Source organism: Lonchura striata, chromosome 1, assembly GCF_046129695.1.
Source record: "Lonchura striata isolate bLonStr1 chromosome 1, bLonStr1.mat, whole genome shotgun sequence".
Classification (NCBI taxonomy): Eukaryota; Metazoa; Chordata; class Aves; order Passeriformes; family Estrildidae; genus Lonchura; species Lonchura striata.
The window spans coordinates 56,399,028-56,424,402 of record NC_134603.1 but is presented as its reverse complement, the minus strand read 5'-3'; the positions used below and the strand labels follow the sequence as shown (position 1 = coordinate 56,424,402).

The window sequence follows — 25,375 nt, the reverse complement described above, 5'->3', positions numbered from 1 at the left end:
GCTTGTGCAGGCTATTACTCACCTGAAATATTAACATCTATTTTCAGCTTTTGTTCAAATTACACTTATTTATTCATTAGAGAATTTTAATGGGTTGATTCAAGCTTACTTTTGACTTCAAATTAGTCATATTGTTCCAATTTCAAACAGCTCCATAAAAGTGTGGTTTGCCGAAGTGCAAAAAATACTTGCAGTTGTCCCAGGAAAAATCCATTAAAAATGTAAGAATGAGGCTTGTTTTGACAAATTTCAACATGAGTCATGAATAGTCAGGATTCTTACACCTTTGAACACGAATTTTCAAGCTGCATAATTTTGATCCCAAAATAATACCTCATGCCATATTATCACAAATTCTCAGACCTTAAGATGTTACTTTTTATAACTAGTCACCGACTTATGACCTATAGAAGCTGTCTTACCTTCTCTTTAGATTTTTTTAATCCCTGAATAATAGAAAAATGTTGAACTGTGGTGTCTGAAAAAAACCCCAGTTCATTTTGGATACGTAACATGGAAAATTCCTGTTTTCTTCTGGTGATAAACCCTGAAGATCCCTGCTTCATCAGTTATTATAGTATCCATGCATAATGGATTCATTGGGAATGAAAAATTTATTCTGAGATTGATTTTGGTGGGAATTTAGGCAATTTCTGATGCAACTGCAATGAGGCCTCCAACTTGGTATTTCTCAGAATGTGAAAGTAAAAAGCACATGGTGTTTTTCATATTCCAAAAGTGAAAATATCCTGTCAGAGGGGCAGTAGATGTGCAGAGATTGAATAAAATCATGTCACACTATACTCACTGATTTCATGTTCTTTGAAAAGTACTAAACAGTTTTTATTATTGGCCTGCAACTTTGTGGAAGTAAAGTTGCTTTCTTATTCCTATTTAGCATATTTTGGTTGTTTATCATATCACAAGAGATATAATCCAAATTCACTAATTGGCCTTGGACAGCTCAGTGACATTCACAAATTAGAAGTAATAATAATTTGTAGCTTTTGGGGCTTTTTTCAGCAAACTTTCTTTGCAGTGTTTTGCTTGTAGTGCTATGAAAGTTTTTTCTGTGTTTCTCTATGAATTTAATTTTCAGATATGTTAATACTGAAACTGAATTTCTGTGTGTGCTTTAGCCAACATGGAAGCACAGTTTGCAGATTCATCTACAAAGCTTACTGAGAAAGTGGAAATGCAGTACATATATCCAAAAAAAAAAAAAAAAAGCTGTGATAAGCCAGACATCCTGGATGAAACTTAATGTCACTTTTAGAGAAAATACAGCTGTCTTGAATCCAATCTATGCATGCATACTAAAGACAAATGCAGTAGGAGAATTTATTTTGAAAATAATGCTCTTCATCAAGAGTACTTTGGAAGATGATGGTCTCTGTTATAACCAACAATTTCTCCATTGCAACTGACTCAGTGGAATCTTGGAAAAGGTAATAGAAATTACTCAGGTCATAAAATATCTCATTTTTTAAACATTTCAGATATATGCAAGACAGAAATCTATGCCAATTCAGGGAGCATCTGGTACTGCAACTTTTGCTCTAAAAGATTTTTTTTAAAAACAGAAAAGGGAAGAAGAAGAGAAAAAGATCTAGCTATACCCATGTACTTTCTGTGTAGCTGTCCATGTACTTTCCAAAAACCCAGTAATTACCTGACCACTCATCTCATTTGTTTTCCCTTTCAGTCCTATGACTAAGAGCAGAAAAATCTCTTTTCTAGTAATTTTCCATGCATGCCTCATCAGCATGGGTCAACTGAAAACTTAGAAGAATCATTATGTACATGTGACAGAATAGCCTTCAAAATATAAGCAGTTGGCCTTATTGTTTTGTTGATTTTTTAGTCACAATGTAGAAAAATTATACTCCTCTTTCCCATTCACCCGAGTGAAAATAGAGGCCATTCAACATTTGATTGTATTTCCCAGCTAGGTAATAAAAGATCAAAAGGAAATTTCAGTTCCTAGCATTTGAAAACAGGCAAAACTGATATCTTATTTGGTTCAATCCCACCTGACTCCTGGGAGTGCAAAGCCCTTATATACAAGGGGTTAATTTTCTATATAATTCTGAAAGTTAAATGCAGTAGAGATCTGGAAGTTCTTGTAGTCCTTTTTCTGGCCAAGGCAGCACTGATACCAGCTGTTTGCTCCTGGATGTCTCTGCTAGAGTCAGTCTGAAACGATGTAAGAAACAAGGCAGTCACCTTCCTGTGGAATGATCCTCTTCAGTCCAGCACCTGCATTAGGCAATCACCTTACAGATTTGAGTACCCTGTAAACCACGCAAAAAGTGGATTTGATAGCAGAGGTAAGTTTTTTTTTCAAATGATTTTGTGTAGTATTCTCAGCATGTGGGGTTTCTCTCTTAGTTTGAACACACTAAAAATGAAACCTTAATCAACAGCAAAGCCCTCATGTTTAAAGTATGTCTATTTAAGTCAACTGCAAAGGTAGACAATAATTTTGAATTGAAATTAATCCTTTTGCATTTAAAGAATCAAGATTTCTGAGAACAATCCCGTTCAGCTCCTGGTAGATATGTATAAACATGATCTGATCTGAGGAAAATGAAGTGTATTGCCCGTAAAGATAAATATTACAGCTTTAATCTACACTGCAAATTAAATGTTATTAAAATCAGACTCTAGAGAATTTATTTATTTATTAAGTAATCATAGTAGAACTGTTTTCAGTCAGACTTTATCTTACTTTACTAGCCCCTTTGTCAGTACCAAGTATTTTAACTCCTGGATGACATGTTGCTGAGATTAAATAAACAGTAAAATTCACATCCATGTAGACAGTATTTTAGCTGCTGCTGTCACCAGATCCATATTTTTTCTTGTCTTCCAAACTGTAAAATTAGGACATTGATGTTAATCTTTAGTGGGTTTTTTTTTCTGCACCAGGGTAAGTTTATTGAGAAAGTTGAGTGTTAGTCTCATATTTTACTGTACATGGATCTTGTTCTAAAAGATTCACATAAAAAATAATTGGGGTCCTGGTATACTAAATGCTTTTTAAAGTATCTTTTTTTAATGCAATAAAGAAATCTGGACAGCATACAAGAATGATCGCTTTGTAGATAATTAAACATTTTTCCAATTACAGTATTTTTTTTTTGTTTGGATTTATAAATTATTGATTCCCAATAGACATTATTTTTCTAAAAGAGTTAATTTATCTACAGTCCCCCAGACAAATAAACAACTCACTGCAAAATCCATTTCTTCTTCTTCAGTTAATCAACAAAAATGTAATAGACTAATTTCTTTTCCTTATGATTTTCATGGTGTCTAATGTTTTGTAATTCATGCTTTTAGTTTTAAATATTGATTGTCTGAGCTAAAGTTGTGAAGTGTGTGCCTGTAAAAGCATACAACTTTGTGGACACATATATTCAAAATTAAACTTAAGCTTGCTCTGTGAATTGGCACAGTGAAGTAGGTATTATTAAGTTTTTTGTATAAATCAAAACTGAAGCCCATTTTATAATTTAAATCATACCACAAAGGCATTGAAAATTGTCAAGATATATGTATAAAGACCTGTTACTGTTGGACACAGAGACATTCCTGCACCAACTAAAGCAGGTAACTATGCCATTGAGGAATCTGCATTGTGTACTTCAATGAAAGCTGACACCAGACTATAGATGAATATATGATTTGCTTTCAAAATTTCCACTGAAAGGAAATAGAAGAAATAAATTAAAATAATGCCATATGGCATTATGCTCATGATGGAGATTTCTTAACTAGACTAAATGTAAAATGTTCTTCACATGTCAATCAAATCTGCTTGCATTTACATAAATTTTAATAAAGTATCTTGGGTTAGCTTTTTCTGTCTTGCAAAACAATGATGTTTCTGCACTCAATCTGTTCAAAGTTGCTCTACTGCTTCATTCCTGGTAATCAACAGAGGTCATGAGTCTGATTCTGCTTTCCCATGTGATTTGTACAATTTTTAAAAATTTGAATACAAAGTGAGTATATTTAGTGTGATTCCGATCTGCATAGTTTGAACCCTTGAGTGCTGACCCTTAATGAGTAAAGATTTCAAGGAGTATCTAATGGTGACAGCACTGTCACTAGATCTAGAAACTCACATGGTAACAAAACTCTGACACTACAAGATCAAGATGTTAAAAATGGCTGGGGATGATGGCTTGCTTTTCAAAACAAAAAGAGAAGAATGAAATCAGGTATTTGAAAAACATTAAGCATTTTTTTTCTCAGTATTTTGACAAGATCTCTGTTTTCTTTTAGAGTAAAGGTGTCTTTATAAAAAAAATGTCCATGGTGGTTGTACTCTTTCATGTGTGGTAAAGATGTTATTGAATGAATAAGAGACCACAACAGATTTGTCTGAAGTTTTCCTACTGCATTTGTGAAATAGGTGAGAGAGAGCTCCGGCAAACTATACAATGTTATCCATGTTTTCTTTATGCCCAGTGGTTGAAACACTTACTGAGACAGACTGACAAAAAAGAAATAATATTCAGGATATTATGTAAAAAACTTCACAGTTTATGTAGCTACAGGATATTCTTACATGTGGATGCAGTGCTGAAATCCTGAGCCATAATTGCGAAGAACTTGAGAGTTTGTGTTGCCTCTTTTACACATGAATGTATGGGTAAAGAACACTCTAGTTATCCCACAGGAAGATACTTGCCAGCTGGCTGAATCTGAGGCTTCTTTTTTTTTTCCTCCTTGCAGAGTGAACATATAGCCAACAGTTTTCAGAACTGAATTCAAGGGACATTTTTTTTTTTTATCTTCAATGTTCCCACATTATATGAGTCACAAATCCTCCTGCACTAAGCAGACAAAACACTTACTTTCAGAGAAAAATTCTTTACATATTTTCTAAGATACACTGATTATGTAAGAATAGTCAATATCTTTATTCCATCATTCTTAATGAACAGTTTAAAAGTGATCTGTTGTTTCTTATGTACAATGTTTAGGGGATATATGTCTGAAGACTGATTTCAAGTTCAGTATAAAATGTGAGGAGCAGAGATTAAAGTCACTATTAATAGAAGAAGCATTAACATTGGAGATGTCACACAGGAATCTGATCATTGAAGAGATGTTAATTCATGCACTTGCTGACTGGAAGAAAAGGTATTTGAAGCTTCAGGTGTTGAAACTTTACTTTCAAATGGAAGAGTGAGAGAGAGCAGGGCACTGGGACAGTCCATTGGACAGGGCTGTGTGGAGGTGTACCTTATACTTTTCATCCCAGGTGACCACTCAAAGCACATTAAACAACTGTGACATTTCGCCAATTGCCAGTCATGTATCTAACAGCAGCAAAGCAGCAGCAGGAATTCCTGCAATCCTTCTTTCTTTTGTTTTAAACTATTAACTTTCACAAAGAAATGTATGCAAAGAAAAGATATGTCTACAGTCTTTAGAACATTAAAAGGAAACATAGAATTACTTTAAAGGTGTTGGAAGAAGTATTGGGAAAATTTCTTTTATCTTTACACATTGTACATTGTCTTCTTCTGGTTTGCTTGGTATTTGATTGCCTTTGGCCACTTGAGGTGTGGATAAATTTATTTACTTCATCCTTTTCAGACCTATCTTTAGTCCTTTGGCTCTTTTCTTCTCTGTTAAAGCTGTCAGTACAAAAGTTACTAATCTGTGATTATTTTTTTTTTTTTTTTTTTTTTTTTTAAGTATGAATAAAATATCAATTTACAGAAAAAGAGTTTAAGGAATTATTCTGGCCAGGAAATTCAGGTTTTGTCATGTCATCTACATATCCACCTTAACGTTCTTAAGCTGTTGTTTTTCAGCTGTACTTGACTCCATGGAGCATTATAATGAGGGTGTATAAACAGAAAAGCTAAGATAATGTCATCAGACAAATATTGGGTTAAAAAGATGATTTCCATTAATATCGTTACATCTAGAATTTAAGAATTCTCAAACCTGAAGGGTATTCCTGTCTTTTTGCCAATCTGGCAAAATAAACTAGTGATAATTTACATGCAAAATATCTTCCAGGTTCAGGGCTCTTTTGAACTTGACTGATATATTTTAAGCTCCCTGTACAGACACCACGCAAAATTTCTTCCTATTGCACTCTCATATCTTTGATGATACATTATGTGCCACTACTGCTTGGTTAGAACTTTCTATTGTCATTGCCCATAAAGATAATCCTACCCTTTTCTGTCTTGCCCTTATTGAAAGAATGAAGAATTTCTTTGTCAGCTGCTGTTCAGTGCAATAATTTTCCCATTTCCAGACCATGGTATTAATGCCTCCTACACAACCACAAACTATCCTCTGACTCATGCTGCATTGAGAAATACTGGTAAGTACATCTGGCTTCATGTGCTTCACACATCCTTCCAAAACCTCTTGGCCTTGTTAATAGTTAGCTCTCTAGGCTGCATTGCTTCAAAATGCAGTAGTCCCCAAATTAAGAGTTTTAAAGTTTTCATTGAAATGCAATTAGAATGTTGATTATTTAAAATTTAACAGAAGCAGAAATGATTGAGCAATTTGTGAAGAGCTTTGTGATGCAGAACTCAATCAGATGAAATTGAATTGGAAATCTTAAAATGGAAGATGAGCAAATTTACAATGCAAATTTAATGTAAGATATAAAATATAATAAACATCATTAGAGAGATCATAAACTGATATTGATCTGCTATGCACCATGCCTTTGCTACACATCTAAAAAGAAAGTTGAAAATCTTCAGTAGTGAAAAATTATATGATATATAAGCTATTTAATTAAAAACTCGCAGAACAGTGTTGTATGTTTATTAAAACAAATGAAGTTATAATTACCTGGAATATTTTTGTCCTATATTTGCCTTTTCAGAATGGTTAATTTTAACAATAATTTCTATATATTTGGAAGTCTATTTATTTTCTTAGTATTCTTAACTCAGTTGGATGTTCAAATAGTGTCAGTTAGACTTTAAAATTTCCATGCTATGCTCTGAGTAAAATGGGAAAAAAAATTGATATAGTGACTTTTATATCCACAGTGTGAATTATTCAGAGTTGCATAATTTGTTGGGGTTTTTTGTTGGTTTTGGGGGCCTGGGGGATGGGGTCTCCCTTTTATTTTATTTTTTTTTTTTTCTGCTCCTTAATTGGGAATTGTGGGGTTTGGGGTTTTGGTGGTTTTCTTTTAATTTATGGGTGAATTGTTGTTTCTGTCAATCAGTGACAATGGACCATTTTCTCAGGGGATATGTTTTGCTAGGAACTCAGAATAAGAATGGAAGTTCATTAATAGAGTATTTAAATGCCAGATGTATCCCAATTTTTAAATAGAGTGATCAACCTCTTCTGTGATAGCAGAGACAGAGCTTTTCTATTCTTGGCTAGTGTGATGATATCCATGCCACTCAGCACTTACTTCTATATTAATGATCTTCTGCCTGCCAAAAGCAGCACGTTGCATAGCTTTTTTTTAAGTCCCTATTCACCTGAAATAACTTGCTTTCTATTTATCTCTGTCTCAATTTAGAATGTGATTCATAGGTCTACAGTGAAAAATTATCAGTCTTTTAAAGCACATGGAAGCAAGAACTAATCCTGAGGGACCTTCATTCTTTGGCTCTTAGATGCTGAGCTCCCCAGAGCCAGAATTATCTCTGTATCTTTCACAGTGTCAGCCACATTGTCAGCACCTAATTAGAAAGCAAGAAGATGGAGACAAGTGAAGATGCCTTTTTCACACTTCTGCTGTGATTATTGACCTCTTAAATGCTGCTTTTCTTACTTTTTATCTTTTATGATGAACTAAAGATTGGATGCCCCTTCACTACAAAATACTAAAAGGAAAGAAACCAAGCCAGCCCTGTTGGGAATACAAGAGATAGCTCCTCTTCCTTTCTGAAGGAAAAGCTTAGATCAAAAGCAGGTATAAAACTGTGGAAAACTCAGGCTGGAAGAGACGTTCCAAATTCATCTCATCCATCTCTGTCTTCTGAGGCAGTAGAAGCATATGTTTAATGTGCCTGAGAAATTCCCACTTTAGAAATGCATGCATAAAACTCTTGTGAGGTCGTATTACAGCATGTAACCAGTCTTACAAGGAGATTTTTTTTCCATTATATCTAATCCAGATATCTCTTGGTTAATAATGACTTTATTAATTATTGCTTTCTGAAAAATAGAGAAAAAAAGTGTCACGTTACCAGCCTTCATCCTTCATTTTTTTTGCCCAGAGAAGTTGTGGATGTCCCATCTCTGGAAATGTTCAATGCCAGGCTGAATGGAGCTCTGAGCAACTTGGTTCAGTGGAATTTGTCTCTGCCCACTGCAAGGGAGTTGGAATTAAACCATTTTTAAGGTCCCTTCCTACCCAAGACATCTATGATTCTATGCTTCTGTGAGACCACTGCACTAAACAAACACAGTCCTTTCAGCTTTTCTTCTCAGTTCATGATTCTAAATTTAATCAGTTATTGTTCTCATCTGAATTTTCTCCCATTTGTGTAAAACCTTATTTTAATAATACTAATCTATCTAAGGTCTTACCACTTCTAGAAGAAGCAGAAAAATGCCTCCTTTGTCTTGAATAGAACTCTCTCTTCACATACCTGAGAAAATTTCTTTTGGAGACAGATAATGTGATTATATTTTTTATATTAGTTGGCTAGCAGTCAGAACATCCAGATCCTTTTATCCATCTCTGGATAAAAGGATCTGGATTTTTTTTTCCCCTTTTCTTCTTTTTAATTCTTAACATTTTGAACATTCTGTTAGCTACTAAGACTAATGATGCTATTAGGTACTCTTGGTTACTTTGTTTGCATTGGAATGTGCTATGTTAAGGAAAATAATAGTGCAGTGAGACTAAGGAGGCTTGCCCTGCTGCTTTTTCACATGTACACCAAAGATCAGTCCAGGAGAGATCTGAAGCACATCAGGCACGACTACATGGTGCTAGAGGGGGTGATCAAGAGCATAGGCAGCTTAGGTGGTGTCTTCTTGATTCTGCTGAAAAAATGGAAAGTTCTGGGAAGAGAAGGACAATTCCATGGGCCCGGACTGAGTTGCATGCTGATGTCAACAGCAAGTTGTCTTTTATCACCATGGGCTCTTTTATTGGTCAAGGAATGCTAAAAAAAGACAGGATCCACCTGAGGACAGAGGAGAAAACATCCTTGACAACAGACTGGTGAGGGAAGCTGCAATAGGAAAGTGAGATGACAACCCACATAAGAGCAAGAAAGTGGACTGGGCTGACAAGCAAAAAGTGTGCAATTATATGGACAGGAAACACCTTGAAAACAATAAAACAGGGTACAAGGGTGACCATTCCAAGTATGCCTACACAAACAGCGAAATGCTAAAGGAAGCACAAATGGAATCTAATGGGTTAAACATTTTTTTTTGAGGGCTAGTATTCTGCTACCTCTATAAGCCAAAAATACTTCATCTTCTCAGCTACTCTTCCATAATTTGATGCCACTGCAGCCACCACTTGGGAATTCAATTTAAATAAAGCATGGTATCTACTATCTCTACTATCTCTACTATCCAACATAACTGCAATGACACCCAGTAGTTAAATCCAGATCCAAGAGTTTTGTAACTTTGTTTTTTGCTTCCAACATAGTAAATGTGATGGATGAAATTTTGAGATAATGCAATTTGCAAATCATCACAGGATGGAATTGCATGGGAAAATAGAAAGTGTACAGTGACAGCTATGAAGTATTCACAATTAAGGAGATAGTTTTGTGTAGGAAAGATGGAATAATATTTTGTTTGGGGAAATACAAGTTACAAGTTAATACAAGAAATAGGCAGACAAAAAGCAGAGGATAAAATGAATTACAGATTCAGATACTTAAACTTCCAAATACTCTAAAGGAAATCACTAACCGGTGAATACTATTTAATGTCTGAAATATTCATATCTGCAAAAGCTTCTTCAGCTGCATATATTTCTAATTATGAACCTGTCTTTCAGCTGGCCTGTAAGACAGAAATAGAATTTATAACTTAATAAGGACAAAAGAAATGTGAGGAAAATTTTTGGTAAAAATACTGATTATATATTGATTTTTTATATTTTCCTACTGGGTACCAAGCTGCATAACAAACTTATTATGAAACAAATTAGGTATTTCATTCTTCACCAGTATGTTTTCAGTCCATAAAAAAATCCATTCATAGGATCTGAGCAAATTCCCCATCATTTGTCCTCAGGCTACACTCCTGTCATAGAACACTTCTGGGGCCGGGCAGCTTGGGTTTGTACCTTATCCATTGCCTTTGCACCTGTGGTTTTCACTCTTGAGAAACACTGGTTCCAATAGTCATACTTAGGATCCAGCCTGATTTTTCCCTTCCCTTCCCTTCCCTTCCCTTCCCTTCCCTTCCCTTCCCTTCCCTTCCCTTCCCTTCCCTTCCCTTCCCTTCCCTTCCCTTCCCTTCCCTTCCCTTCCCTTCCCTTCCCTTCCCTTCCCTTCCCTTCCCTTCCCTTCCCTTCCCTTCCCCTTCCCCTTCCCCTTCCCCTTCCCCTTCCCCTTCCCCTTCCCCTTCCCCTTCCCCTTCCCCTGAATGAAATTCCTGGAAATCTGACCACTCAGATATTCAAGACCCTTCTGCAGGTAGATCTTGTCATAGTGCTCTATAACAGATTTAACAGATGATTTTAACAGATGACTTCTTCCCCAGCAACCAAATGCTCATTGCTGGGAGTTCATAACTGTTTATACTTGAAGAGAGAATGATTTTCTCATTCTTATTAAAGCAGCACTCTTTCTCCCTCCCTCTCTTTGACCTCTCTCTTTCCTTGCAGTCTAGGCAACTAAAGTTCAGCATACAACAGGAAAAAATAAACAAAAATAGAATATATACAAACAAACTGCAATTGGCAGGTGAATTACAATTGTGTGGTCAATGTTTAGCATATAATGCAGAATTAATAATCTGTACAAAAAGAGTCACCACATTTCTCACAATATAATTTAATATATATTTAAAGGGATTATTTAAGCATATAGGAGTATAAATATATAAATACTTTAATTTTAACTTTCATGAGCTGAACAGCTGCTGTTAGTAAAATGCATTTTTTGAACACAACAATAACTTCTGGTTTCTAATGTAATCGTGGAACTGCTGTCAGTAACTCATTAAAACTGAAAAAAGAGGCAAACCTGTATTTTTAAAAACTTTATAAAATCATGTAGTATGTGTGTAGTTTAGAAGCTAAATATAATGTCTTGTTTAGTCTACTCAGGAAGGGTGAAAGGATCACTCAAAATATTTTCTCCTCTGAAAACTGCTTTTCTTGGTGAAAAGAAGAGCCTCAGAGAAAGTTTGTCTTCCTAAAATTTTAAGCCTCCTTTTCACACATTTTTTTTTCATCACTGCTTATTACAAGCAGAGGAAGAAAACTGTATTTGTGTGTGGAGCCTCAGCAAACCAAGTGGAATCTGGGAACCTCCCTCTACTGTAGAGCTGAGTTAACTTTGCAGTTTTGAAAAGTTTGCTAAGGTCTTCAGTTATTTCTGATAGTATTACTTTTTAAGGGAATGAAAGAATCTCTGCAAAAACAGTATCAACTAATACTATCAGAGGCCAAAAGAACAACAAGAACAACAAACCAAACAAAAATGAAGTGGACATGAAAAACTGGAGAAAGTCAGAAAATCTCTACTAATGAATGGGGACCAGACTTTCACACGAGTTATTTTGACTTCTAAGTGCTTGTAGCGAGGGCAGGAGAGGATGGGGAGAAATGATACCATTATTTTATTATTCTTTCAGAAGATTTTCTCAACTTCAACTATTTCCCTGCTGCAGAATTTTAGTTTAGTTGCTTGATGTTTTAAGTCTCAGAGAGTTCCTTTATACTCTTCTATTTCTCTCTATTCCTGATATTTGCTATCCAAGAAAAAAATTCAAAGAGAATACATATTTCAAAATATGAAATCTTGCATTTTTTTCTCCTTTAAATACCCAATATCAGACAGATATAGGTACAACTGCAAAATGTGATGAGATAAAATGCTGCCAAAAGAGGCTGCTGGAGGATAACTAGCATATGAGCACTTCCTTGCTAAGAAGAGGCCTATGGACCTATCCTGGGTGCTGTCACCTCCTCCTGCTTTCTGTTCAGGCAGCAAGATGTGACCATGGGCAGAGCAGACAACAGTGGCAGTGTCTGGCATGAGCAGCAGGAAGGCAGAGTCTGTTTTTATCAGACACAGTGATAAATTTTTATTTAACATTTCTGAAGTGTTCACACGTGGCGTGTCACCCTGAGCTGTGCGTGTGCAGGGGTGAAGGGGTGTGGGCGTGCTATTTTCCCCTAGAAGGGTTTCTGGGAGCGGGAGGTTTTCATCCCACACATACCAGGCTGAAAGCAAAGAAACTGTGTTTAGAAAAGTGCTAAATAAAGTAAGTGATTGAACAGAGGAGAAGGAGGATGAAGGAACTATGCTGATGCTGCTGTCAAAATAAAATGGGACAATTGCTTAAAACAAAAGCCTGGGATTCTTTAGCGTACCTAGAAGATTTAATTAGAACTACGTAGGCCTGATTTGCCATTGTTTGTGCCTTATATAATCATATAAATTGTTCAAGGTACCATATTGTAATAAAGGAGATATTTACATTATTCATCAAGAGTGAAAATGCATTAATGTTGCTGCACATTTTCAAATAAGATATATATGCAAACAAATAAAGAAACAAAAAAAAATAGTCATGATGTCTATGCTTGAAAATGGTGATGATAGAATGCAGAGCAGCAAGAATCTCCAAATTGTTTCTATTTTAATTTGGCTGTTTGTGCCTTGTTCTCATTATTAACATAACACTTATTATTTGTATGCATGCAAATGATACAGTTATATCAAGATTTCTACATGGAAAATCTTCACTGAATTTGAAAGGCAATCTTAGCTTTGTAATGTTCTCGTTATAGTGTATTACAATGTTGTAACATTATATATTATCAAGCAGTTGGGATATATTATTTGGCAAATATAACACAGGAGTTAACTAATAAATTTTAAGGCAGAAGATATTTTCATCTGTTTGGTGGAAATGTTTTATCTCTTTGCTCCCAGTTGACCATATGCATACTGTACAATTTTCTAGCAAATATATGGCAAAGCAGCAGCAGGGAAGAAGGCTGGTTGTTATAAGGTCCTGTCATTTGGGTCAGGGGGGAATGCTCTGGAAGGTAGGAGGTAGCATCATTATACACAAAATTCCCTATTAAGCATGTTTACATAGGAGAACCACCTGGAGTTCAGGGTGGCACTGTAATGAAACAATTCAGACATCAAGGATGTACCCAGGAGAAGATGGGGAGATGTCAATGCTCCTGAGGGGAATGTGGGTAGCAGTAGGGCTTGCTCATAGTGGAAAACCAGAGCAAAGACTGCACAATGAAGTGCAAGATTTCTTTGGCAAGAATATGTGGTTTATTGTAAAGCAGGCTGTTGCTGGAAGTCAGTGGTCTGAGGAAAGGATCTGACTTCCAAGAATATGGTGTTCCATGGAGAGGATGGGTTTCGATCACTTTTTCATTTACCCCTCTTCCCTAGCGAATCTGAATGAATCTGCAGATCTGTATCTGCAAGGTATATAAAAAAATTTACCCAATTAAATGTAGCGAATTTTGAGGGATTGCACTTCAAGGAACCTATTTTCTAAGTGTAAAGTCCCATCATAGCAGTTATTCAGTCTAATTTAAATAATACTTAGACTTCCATAGGAAAATTCTTGCTGGAATTTGCATGAGAACTTAAATGATTATCCAGCCTTTGCAGTCAGCTTCAGTAATAGAAATTTAGCTGTCTTTGGCAAGTTGTGTAAGAGTTAATTAGCTACACTGTGTTATACCTTCTGTTTGGTTTACTGATTTTATCTCTCTTCTGTCCTTGCCTGTCATTAATTTTCAGTCTCCTTGATTGCAGTCTACATGGATCTTCAAGTTCTTCATTAATTATTTTAGGTAAACTCATTAGGCAGTGTTCCTTCTGTCTTTCTACATTTCAATGTTTTAATCATATTTCAGGTCTCCAAAGGCAGAGGGAATGTAATTTTCTGTGCTGTATTCCATTGATAAAAAATTGCAGGCTAGACTTTTTCACTCTCTGTTTCACAGAGACTGAGAGGCTCTCTGAAGTTACAGATTCCCACAACGGAGGTTCCATCTTGCCAATGTGAAACACTTATTCCTAGGTAGCCTACTTACCTTCCAGTTGTTGCCACGGAGAGAAACAAACACATTAGGAATATATTGTAGTGACTTTTTTAATTTAAAAACATCTAATTTAAAAAAAAATCTAATTGAAGAACTTGAAAGATTGATCCTTTTACAGCCTAAGAACAACAGTGTGATCATTACTCTTTTCCAACATTAAGGTCTTCAGCAAGATGAGACAGTGCTCATCCTAGCTTATGGGATACAGGCATTATAAAGCTGATTTTAGAAATCAAGTGGCTCTGAATGTCAGAAAATTGACAATCTTTCCACTGCAGACTTTTAAACATGTATTTTCTTAAGTAGTAAACAGTAAATTATATTAATAAAAAAAATACCTCAAAGGGATTTCAGTCAAAATTATTTAAGATATATCTATGGTTTCTATATGGTTGAAGTCTTGAATTTGTCTGGAAATCTTTCATACCACAGACAGACTATACAGATTTTTCCCAAGTACAGTGTATGAATGGATAAAATTTTTTAAGAAATTTAGGTCCATGTGAGTTTTGTGAATGGGAGAATTGCAGCTCTTAGGCTGGAATGTCTTTAACATAATTTACTAAAGCATGTCCTGAGGGTCACATCAAACCATTTTCTTATTATAACTAGTGTGAAAGAAGAACAAGATTATGCCAAGTTTAATTAGATTGGCCCCATAATTTATGCTGCTGAATATTTGCTGAAACTCTTAATAGAACATTCATGTACTCACAGTTTATAGAAATAGCCTTCTTGCAATGTCATCACAGACTCAGAGTTCCATAAAGACTGTTTTGTCTAAACGTGCACAAAAATATAGTCATAGGTATGAATTATATTTTTCAGCATTTCAAATTATTTCAATGTCATTCTGCTGTAAGTCAATTTCATTAGTATTTGCTGTACTGGAATTGTGGAAACTAAACTTCCCTTGAATTAATTATAAGCAGGTTTTTGCCGAGTCTTGTGTTTTCAACAGATGCTTCTGAAGTGTCTGAGAACCAAAATAATCCCATGTTTACCTGGCTGGGAGGAAACATTGCTTTTACTTGCCCTGATAAAACTGGAGGTTCAGTGCAGCGAGCGACTGGGAAAGAATTAAAGCAGATTGGGTAGATATTGTCATTCTGTGCAACTCATCAGGAAAGCAAAGCTTTGGTTCAGATTTCAAAGAATGTACACCAGTGCATTGTTCTGATCAGGAAAACTCCAGGATTGTCTTTTAAAACATTACAGCCTCTGACTTTGTGATATACTTCCATGTAGCTGCTGGAAGAAACAAAAACTATATGATGAATTTTACTGTGGCTGGTAAGTAAAGGAAAAAAATGGTAAATGTTTTCAAACAAGGCCTTCTGAGGCATTAGCACTTTTATACAAATAAAATGACTCTTCAGTAACAAGTGAGGATTTATTTAAATACCACATTCCAATTAGCATGTAAAAGATAGCAAAGTTAACAATAAATTTATTTTCTCAAAAATAAGCTGGGTTTAAGCTTGTCTGATCTCATTGCAGGACTTTAGACCTATTTGTCTTTTTAAAAACAGATTTGATACTAACAATCACAGAATCATGGAATTATTTAGACTGGAAAAGACCTCCAGAATCATCAAGCCCAAACTTGGACTGGACATTTTATGAGCTGAACCATTCCTGTTGTTTCTTGAACACTTCCAGGGACAATGACTTCATTATCTGCCTGGGCAGACTGTTTCTATGCCTGACCACCTTTTCCTCATTTCCAACAAGAACATCCCCTGGTGAAGCTTCAGGGAGTCTCTTGTTCTGTCACTGGATGCCTGGGAAAAGAGACCAACCTCCACCTGGCTACAATATTTTCAGGTTATTGTAGAGAGTGGTAAGGTCTCCTCTGATCCTCCTTTTCTCCAGGCTAAACAATCCCACCTCCTTCAGCTGCTCCTCATATGACTTACAAGAAGGACATGCTTTGGAAGTGGACAGAGTGCCTGAGTTTGCAGGAAGAGGTGGGCATTCTCCTAAAAAGGCACAATGAGAAATCCCCATCTGCACATTGTATTGCAGGGCCTTGGGGATGAGACCTGTCCTCCAACAAAGGCAAAGAGCACAGTTACAGTAGTATTTGTCATACAGAAATTTCTAAACTGTGCTCCACCTTTTTCAGATAAGGGAGAGCTTTTCCTCATGGACAGCTGAGAAGCTCTCTAGGTTTTGCTGTTACTATTATCACAGTTTGCTTATAATGGGACCTATGTGTCCCAACACATAGACACTTGAAATTTCTAAAATTGTGGGTTAAATTCCACCTTTACTTCTATTTTCTATTATGACCCAAAAAAAAAAAAAAAAAAAAAAAAAAAAAAGACTTGGTTTTGCTTCTTCTCTGTAAAATGTATTTTGAAGACCTAATCCTTGCACCACCCCAGACCTCCCTCTGTTGAAGCATTCAATACAGCTGTCATTGCTCTCTCCTTGTTCCTGGTGATACATGAGTGTTTGGCAGTGCTGTAGCATGGTCTAAAACTCCAGAATATATTTTAACTGTGATATGGTTAATTGAAAAGAGGAGAATATGCTTGGGAAAAAACCCATGATGACCTGCTTTACTTCGAATACTTGACCACACAAATCTATGAAAATGAGCAGAATGTGATACAAATACAGGAAACAGGACAAAAAGTCCTCACCTCTGACAGTTTTAAACATTCAAATTTAAAAATCCTGACTATATTGATATAATCTAGCATGTGTTGATTGTGGAGCAATAGAAATATTTCCTTCTTACTCCCAAGTGCAGTGCATCTAACACCAAAATGAAAACATATAGTTGGAAAAAAATACTGTAACCTTCAGAATGACCAGTTCTACCTATACAAAATATTTCTTCTCCAAAAGAAGAGAGTTTGGTTTCCATGCTTCTTGCTCTTGAAACAAATTCAGTTTATGATTTTAGTCCTAGCAATGGCAGCATAGTTGTGGCTGTTTATTGTGGAAAAAAATATGAAAACATTGAAGAATACCAAGTACAGTATGATTCAGAAAATACTCCATGTATCCCTTTTAATCCCTCACCCTGCGTCATTAAGTGCATTTTGTTGAGGTTTCATTAATCTCAATGAAACTGAAATATCAAGGCTTTCCTATTATTTCTCTTCAGCATTTGGAGCTTTTTCATAACACAAAATTAATATTTCTGGTGTGATATGTAAAAACACTAAGTGGAGAGAAATAGCAGGCCAGGCATCAGCTCCCACTGCACCCTGTGGCACAGACAGTGAAGTCTCTCACAAACTCATGAGTAACTTACCCTATGTGATCCAACAGTTGTGGCTAGAATAAACAAACTGCTGCCAGAAACTTACTGCACGATTTTTTTTTGGTATGTTCTACCAGTTCAGTCATGTCATTTTCTTTGGCTTAGCATTACAGCCACGCTCTGGCTGAGATTTTCTACCAAACTCTTCCAACACTTTAAGCCTGTTGGTGTGATTCTGCATGGGTGAGATTCTTCTCGCCTTGCCCAGTTCCAGAGTTATTTTGAAATACTGAGTCTAGAAGGTGGGAGGAGAGGAGGAGAGCTGCTGTTTAGGTTTTAGGTTGAGAGAGCAAGAGAAAAGATAAGAACCCCTTTTTTTTTTTTTTTTTTTTTTTTAAGCTGTTGCTGAGAGGACCTCAAGAACTTTTGAAGAGCAGGAATCTTAGGTAAAAAGCTGTATTGAGAGCACAAGATTATTTTCAGAAGAAGTAACTGTCCAAAAATTGCTGATTCTGAGAGGTGGTATGGTAGAAAGAAACATCTTGCTTCTTGTCTAGAGGTGAATGAATTTTTGCAAAGAAAACAGCACGGAATTCTTGTTCCATGAAAAAAGGGAGAGAGGAAGGAATTCAAGCCTCATGAAAGCAGTTCTTGTAGTTGTATCAGTAAAATTCAGCAAGCTGCATTTAATGTTTTTGAATGCTAGCAAAAATTAAACCAGGAGATTAATTCAGTATCACTAAGTTTATCCACCCTATCCTATTAAATTTCGTGACTGTTGTTTTCCAGAAACAGGTTAAATCGGTCTTCTGCAAATACTTTTTGACCTCAAAACCTGGAACACTTAAAACAATGTATTTGTAAAGTAGTGAAGTATTGTAGTTCTTGTTGGACCACTCTTACAGAAACAGCCAAATATTACACATTTATACAATGTGTTCAAGAGATTCTGGATTAATTTCTGATGTATTCTTCACCATATCTCTCCTGCTAAAAATTCTCAATTTGGAGATCAGTCATGACACCAGATTCCACATCTGAATCCATTTTCTGTGCTTTTCTTACTATGCTTTTTTCTTTGAGATAGTCTTTGAAGAAAGGAAGCAGACTTGCGATCCACATATTGTTTTGGTAGATGGTTTGGAAAGAACGGGACATGTCATATGAAAAGACTGAAAAATTAGCAGGGCTGAAAAAGAAGTACTTATTCCCTCTTGAAGATTTTCAGAGATTTAACAATTTTTTTATCACTTTACCAGAAAGCAGGGTAACAAGTTCTTTAAGGCAAAGTAAAACAGAAACATGTTTTTGTGTGGTCCCACTATATCTAAAACATGCATTAGTGGTTGCATTTATATGCATGTTTAGGGCGTCAGAGTTACAATACAGTTTGTACTAGGTGTTCCTAGTTTTGTTGCCCTCCTCTGGATACATTCAAATATCTCCACTTACTTCTGGGGCCCAGAACTGCACACAGTGCTCAGGGTGAGATCACACCATGGCTGAATACAGTAGGATAATCTTCATTAGCATCCAGATGAAAAGCAAGAAGTACTTGCACTGTCGCTGGCGTTTATCATACATTCCTTGAGAGCTGAAAGGAGACAGCAGCATTTCTGGACCATGGGAAACAGACAGAAAATAACAACTGGAGTAAGGGGGTGAGGAGAGCCAGGATAGGAGTAAAATTATCTTCCTTCTTCCTTCATGAAGTCATTCAGTATGAACACTAGGTATCAAATTATCTCTGCGGGTCTCTACTCAACCAACCACCATTCCCTGGGCTTAAATGCATTCATGCTGGATTTCTGCCTTTCAGCTATGGGGTAAACTATTTCAGTGATACCCAGTTAGGATACCATACATGCCAGTCCAACAAGGCACATGACAAAATACATGAAGTTCTTGACGGAGCAGTTTGAATCTCTTGTTAAAACAACTCTCTGGCCCATCAGTGCTTCCTCCTCAAAACCAAAGTTGCACTGAAGGTTGAAAAGTGTCCCACAAAAAAAAATTCCCAAACTTGCAGAGAAATACTAATACGTGACAGAAATTGTACTGATGCCAAAAATATACTTAATAACCTCCTGTCAGCATAACACCTTTGTTGAGAACATGAGAACTAAAGAGACACATGACAAGTCTCTGACATGTTTCTGCAAAATCTTGACTGAGATGTTAAAGTCAGTAATTACAAAAGATTTTGTGTAGTTAAAGAAAACAAATGCCTAAGGGAGGTTTTGCTCACTTCAAATGAGAAAAGGCACATGGGCTTTCACTTGTTGTTATTTAAAAGAAAAAGAATCTAATGATTTTTCTCATCCATATTTAACTGACAGCCGATAATCTCTGCTCTCAAACTCATTAACTTCGAGATTATTATCATGACCTGATAAAACCAAAGGTGAAACTTCAGAAAAAGAAAAATTAAGTCTGGAGCAGTTAAAATCAAAGTTGGGGATGCTGCTGAAATCCACAACTCTATCCAGATTCACCCATCCTTGATGAAAATGAAATAAAAGATTACATTTTTTCCCCTTGTTACTTATAGGATGGGTTGTTTTGTATTTCTGTAATTACTCACTGACATAGACAATGGCTTTGTCTGGTGTGTAGCATAACAGCTGGTAAAAAAAAGACATTATTATTTTTCCTGAATTTGGAGGTAGGTATATGAACCATCCTGTCATTTAAAGTACACAGGAGCTGAAAACATTCTGGCAGCAGAGTGATTTCATGTGTGGTTATAATAGAAAAGGTGCTGGTTTGTATTATCAAGTAGCCTTCTCTATAGTGTCACATACCTTCACCAGTGTAAACTTCTAAGAGAATTTTCTTTCTTTTTTCTTTACAGTAAAATAGCATTGAATTCAAGGATAAGACTCTTCTGTAATCAGTATTTTTTGTTATCCTTTCCAATGGACACATTAATACTCAAGGGGCATACCAGAGCAAGTCTCATGTGGGATTCAGGACAGCCAGATAAGAAGATGTGCACCTTTTTGATCCCAGAGAGGAAAGCCATCTGGTGATGGCTCAGCAGCTGGTTAACTGGGATTACTGTCATTAGTGACACTGATTGCTTTCCTTTTCCTGTGAACTAAGCACATAACTTGTCTACCCCAATGGAAGAACTTTGGGGCAGCTGAGCTGTAGAGTGAGCAGAACGTTAGAGGGAGCACACCTGAAGACAGATTTTAGCTCCCATTCACCAATGAAGAGCTGAGAACTTAAGCTATGGATTACTTGTGTGACTTTGATAATATTACCTCTGTTCTTTTCTTCAATGCTTTTCTCCTAAAAAATATTACCTCACCACAGACTTGAGCACTATAAGAATAAATTGGCTTATACCTTTAAGCCATTTTCTTGTCCGTCTCTACCTTTAGTTATTACAGGTTGTTATTTAGTTTCATTTGACGATATGACTCCATTCCAGAGAAATCAATGTGCTTCAAGCAAAGTTACTATAAGTTTAACTTTTCCAGCCTAGGTTGCAGTTTTTAAAGAAAGCCTTTTTACTTAGGCTAGAACAAATGGGGCAGGTTTCCTGGCATCCATCATCAAGGCAGGTACAATACTAGAGGATTAAAAAAGGGGGATGATAACATTAAATTTTTGTGATTTTTTTTTTTTTGTTAAAAGCAAAACAGATTTGTTTTTGAATTAGAGCAGAAAATAACTGATACCATTGCGTGCAGTACTGAACAGAAAATCTCTTGAGCATTGAGATGATCTTCCTGCTACTCTGCTAAATAATTTGCTGCCCATGGAAATACTGAATGATTGTTTGGTATCTCCAATGGGACAATCTTTACAATCACAGAACCACAGGGTCAGGTTGGAGGAGAACACAGTGGGTCATGTGGTTCAACTCAAGCAGGGTCATCCTGGAGCACATGGCACAGGATTGTGATCAGATAGTTCTTGAATATCTCCGGTGAGAGAGATTCCACAGCCTCTCTGAGCAATCTGTCCCAGTGCTTGGGCACACACAGAGTAAAGCTTTTCCTCACATTTAGGTGGATCTTCCTAAAGATCCACCTAAATGTTTCAGTTCTTGCCCATAGCCTCTTGTTTTATTGCTTAGCACCACTGAGAAAAGCCTGGATTCATTAATCTTCTTGGCACCCTTCCTTCAGATACTTACGGACTTATAGGTTGGACTTGATCTCAAAGGTTTTTCCCAACCTAGCTGATTCTGTGATTCCATGACATTGATGATGTCTCCTCTCAGTCATCTCTCCTTGAGGCTGAACAGACCCAGCTCCCTCAGCCTTTCCGCATAAAAGAGACTCTCCAGCCTTTTGATATCCTTTGTTGCCCTGTGCTGGACCCACACCAGGAGCTCCATGTCTCTCTTGCACTGAGGAACCCCAAACTGGACACAGCACTCCAAATGTGCTCTCACTAGGGCTGAGTAGAGGGGTGGGATCACCTCCCTCGACCTGCTGGAATGCTCTTCCTAATGCACCCCAGGATCCCATTGGCCCTCTTGGCCAAAAGGTCACACTGCTGGCTCATGGACAGCTTGTTGTCCACCAGGACCCCCACAGGTTGCAGGACTGCACCCCTCTGCAGAGCTGCTTTCCAGCACATCAGCCCCAGCCTGTACTGGTGTGTTAGGTTATTTCTCTCCAGATGCAGGACCCTGCATTTGCCCTCAGTGAATTTTGGACAGTTGTCTGCCCATCTCTCCAACTCATCAAGGTCCTTCTGAAGGGCAGCTTTCAGACAGCTCTCTGGGGTATTGGCCACTCCTCGCAGCTTTGTGATAGTCAAGAACATTAATTTAAGTAGACGGATTACTTTTATTAACCATATATTGAGTAACTTATGTATGGACTGCTTTCTCACTGAGGAGGGAAGTAGATAGAAAAGGATTATACAAAGCATAGCTATTTTTCTTCATACTGCTGTGCTCTGTTCCCTCACCTTTGGTCATCCCAGTCATAACTTTGTTAAGAGCTGGTTCAGCATAACAAAGACTTTTTAGAAATGAGGAAATTGCTATAAAGTCTGAATATTGAGCATGATCTGTCATGGAAAATAATGTCTTTATATAATAATTGATTTTTCAGCTTAGTTTGTCATAAAAAGTTCATGCTGATTTATAATTTTACAAATTACCGATTGTGTTTATTCCAATCATATTTTTAGCAGCTTGTGATCAGAAATGGCTTATTACCTACCTAGCTGAAAGGATTTCTGCTGCTGTTTCAGTGGTAGATTTCCTACTGATCTTCTGCATCACCACTGCTTATCACAAAAAAGTGAGTAACAAATCAATTTGCATAATCTACTGAAGCAGGTAAGGATGGATGTGTTAACAGCTCATCCTACTATCCTCCTCAGAACAACAACAAAAAAAAAGGTATCCGTAGAAAATTGAATTTTCTCACCAGAATTTTCAACTTGAAAAAACCTATCATTCCTACAGCCTATGAAAAAGTGACATTTTCTTGCTTTTTCCCCTTTTTTTCACATTGGGAAAACAAATGGCTTACTCAAGTTCCTTTGTCAGCTAAATGCTTACTGTGGCATTAGCTGAAACAACATGTTAAGGGTGATTTGTCAGGAATAACATCAAGCGAGATATTGATATTCCTATTTTGAGCACAGAGAACAGGTGATATCTTGAAGTTTTCTACATCTTCTAGTATTTTATGTCCTCTGATTTTATATTCCAGATTAATAGTTTAAACCATTATCTAAATTTGCTGTATTTCCTGCCAAATATCTCTAGTGGTCTGATCAAGAATCTCTCTTCTTCCAAAGGTAAAAAATAGTGAGCATAAAATGTATTCCTTCCCCTACCACAATATATGAGGCTGCTGGAATTTTGGGCAACATATTAGTATTTCCCCAAACCAAAGGGCCTTTTCAGGCTTTTATGACATAGTGCTAATCTCATGTTGCAGTTTGCAAGTCTGCCTGGATTTTTATTGTATGTATTGATTTCAGTGGGAAAGTAAGCAGTATCAGCATTATATTTGAGTTAGATATTTTAGACTATACTATCATGTATGATCCTCCACTATGTTTCTGATTAAATGTATGTCTTCAGAAAGGAGGATCACAGAGGCTTTATCAAAAGTTTTGTACTCAGATCTGGGTAAGGTCACCTGTTAAGATGAAGCATACTCATGGTTTGCACTGTATATTTACTAATATCTTTCCCTTCTGTCTCTACTCTTTATATCCCCTGAATCTTATAGTTTAATTTTAAATTATACAGACAGGAACAATTGAAGGTTTTAAAATATGATTTCTAGTATTCATTATTTTCTGATGAATATTAATGATTTGCAGCTACATTTAGAGACTACTCTGTTCCATGCTATTAACAAATTATCTCTTTTGGTTTTATAGCCTTTTTATTATTTGCATCATTATAATGTCTTTTTTCCTCAAGTTGTCATTTGTAAAACTGAGGCAAAAAATTATATTCTATGGTCCTGTTTGTCTTATCTGTTTTTTCCAGTTCAGCTTCACTACAATTCTTTAGGATAGATGCTTTGCTTCAGTGCATCTCCTTTTTTTTTTTTTTGTGTGCATTGTAGTAATCTGTGTGTTTTGGAACACTGAGTCATATTTTCCCCCCTTAAAAAAATCCCTGAAGTTTAGAAGTTGAAAGACAGAAGCCAATTTTACTACTTCTGTCATGTCTCTTCACACCCTTAATGGGGGGTGTGCTTCACAATGGATGTGAGACTGGCTTTCCACCTATCTCCTCTCAGATCTCACTCCCCTGTGATCCAGTGACAAGCTCCACTGTCAAGATGTCCTTATAAAGCAAATTTCTCTCATTCTGACAGTTGGATCACTGTTTGTGCCAGGATGAAGCTCTTCCTAGAGTGGTCATAGGTTAGGGACCAGTCTTTTGCTTCAGAAACTGCCTTTCCTCCATACCAGTTCACCCAGGCACTGTAATATTAAGTTACCATAATGAAATGACTAATTCTTAGCATAGTCAATAGCTTCAGAATAATTAATATTTTCAGATGGATGTAGGAGAGTCTGTACCAGTATCTGAAGAGCGTGTAAGGGGAAGGGGGCATTTCACTGGTGCTTTATCAGGGGCCAGATGTGAGACAGCTGGAAAATATTGAAGCTGCAATTTTTTTTTTTATATGACTTGAATCTGAAATGTATTCACAGAAAACAAGACAAAACCCTGTTTTTATTGATGGTTTGATACTTCCCAATGATAAACCAGCATCTGAAGAAAAATTTTTCTGCTTTTTCAAAGTGGTAGCTGCTTTGAGAAAAGACCTTCCACTTTTTATTTTTTTTTAACTTTTTTTCTTCATTATGTTCTTCTGGTCTCCTAACAGTTATGGAAGATCCAATTTTCATGGCATACACAGCAGAGAAAGAAGAGAAGAATCATCACTCAGGCAGACACAGGAGATTTATGTCAACTGCAAAAACGTCTCACACAAACACAAGAAAAGACCATTAGGTTCTTTCTTAAGAATGAAGTAATCAAAGCACAGGCCTTTTATTTACAGAATAGACTTTATTTTCTCTGTGCTGGCAAGATGTGGAAGGCCAAACTGGCTTTGTTGGGCACAGCCTGGGCTGCTTTGGCAGGACAGTGACGTGATCCTGGCTGTGTTGGTGTTGTATTGCAGCCTACAGTTACCCTATCCCTTAATTCATATGCAGGATTAGAGACTATTTGTCCTTCTGCAGTAGAAACACTTTTACCTGCTAGGTGGACTCTTAAGTATCAATTTTAGAACAGCTCTAATATGCAGAATATAGCTGCAAGTTTACATAAAGTTAATTTGGTCTGAGAAATCTATGTGTATGAGAAGCCAGTGTGACAGGGTGAGAAAGAAAATGTGTTTGATGTTGTCTGCGCTCATGGTTTTTGCATCTCAAATTGAGAGCAC

At 36.5% G+C, this 25,375-nt stretch overlaps 1 pseudogene; it reads left to right on the top strand.

Moving 5' to 3' along the window:
• Positions 1 to 1,144: 1,144 nt before the first annotated feature.
• Positions 1,145 to 25,029, top strand: LOC144247065 (uncharacterized; annotated as a pseudogene).
• The last annotated feature ends 346 nt before the right edge of the window (positions 25,030 to 25,375 follow it).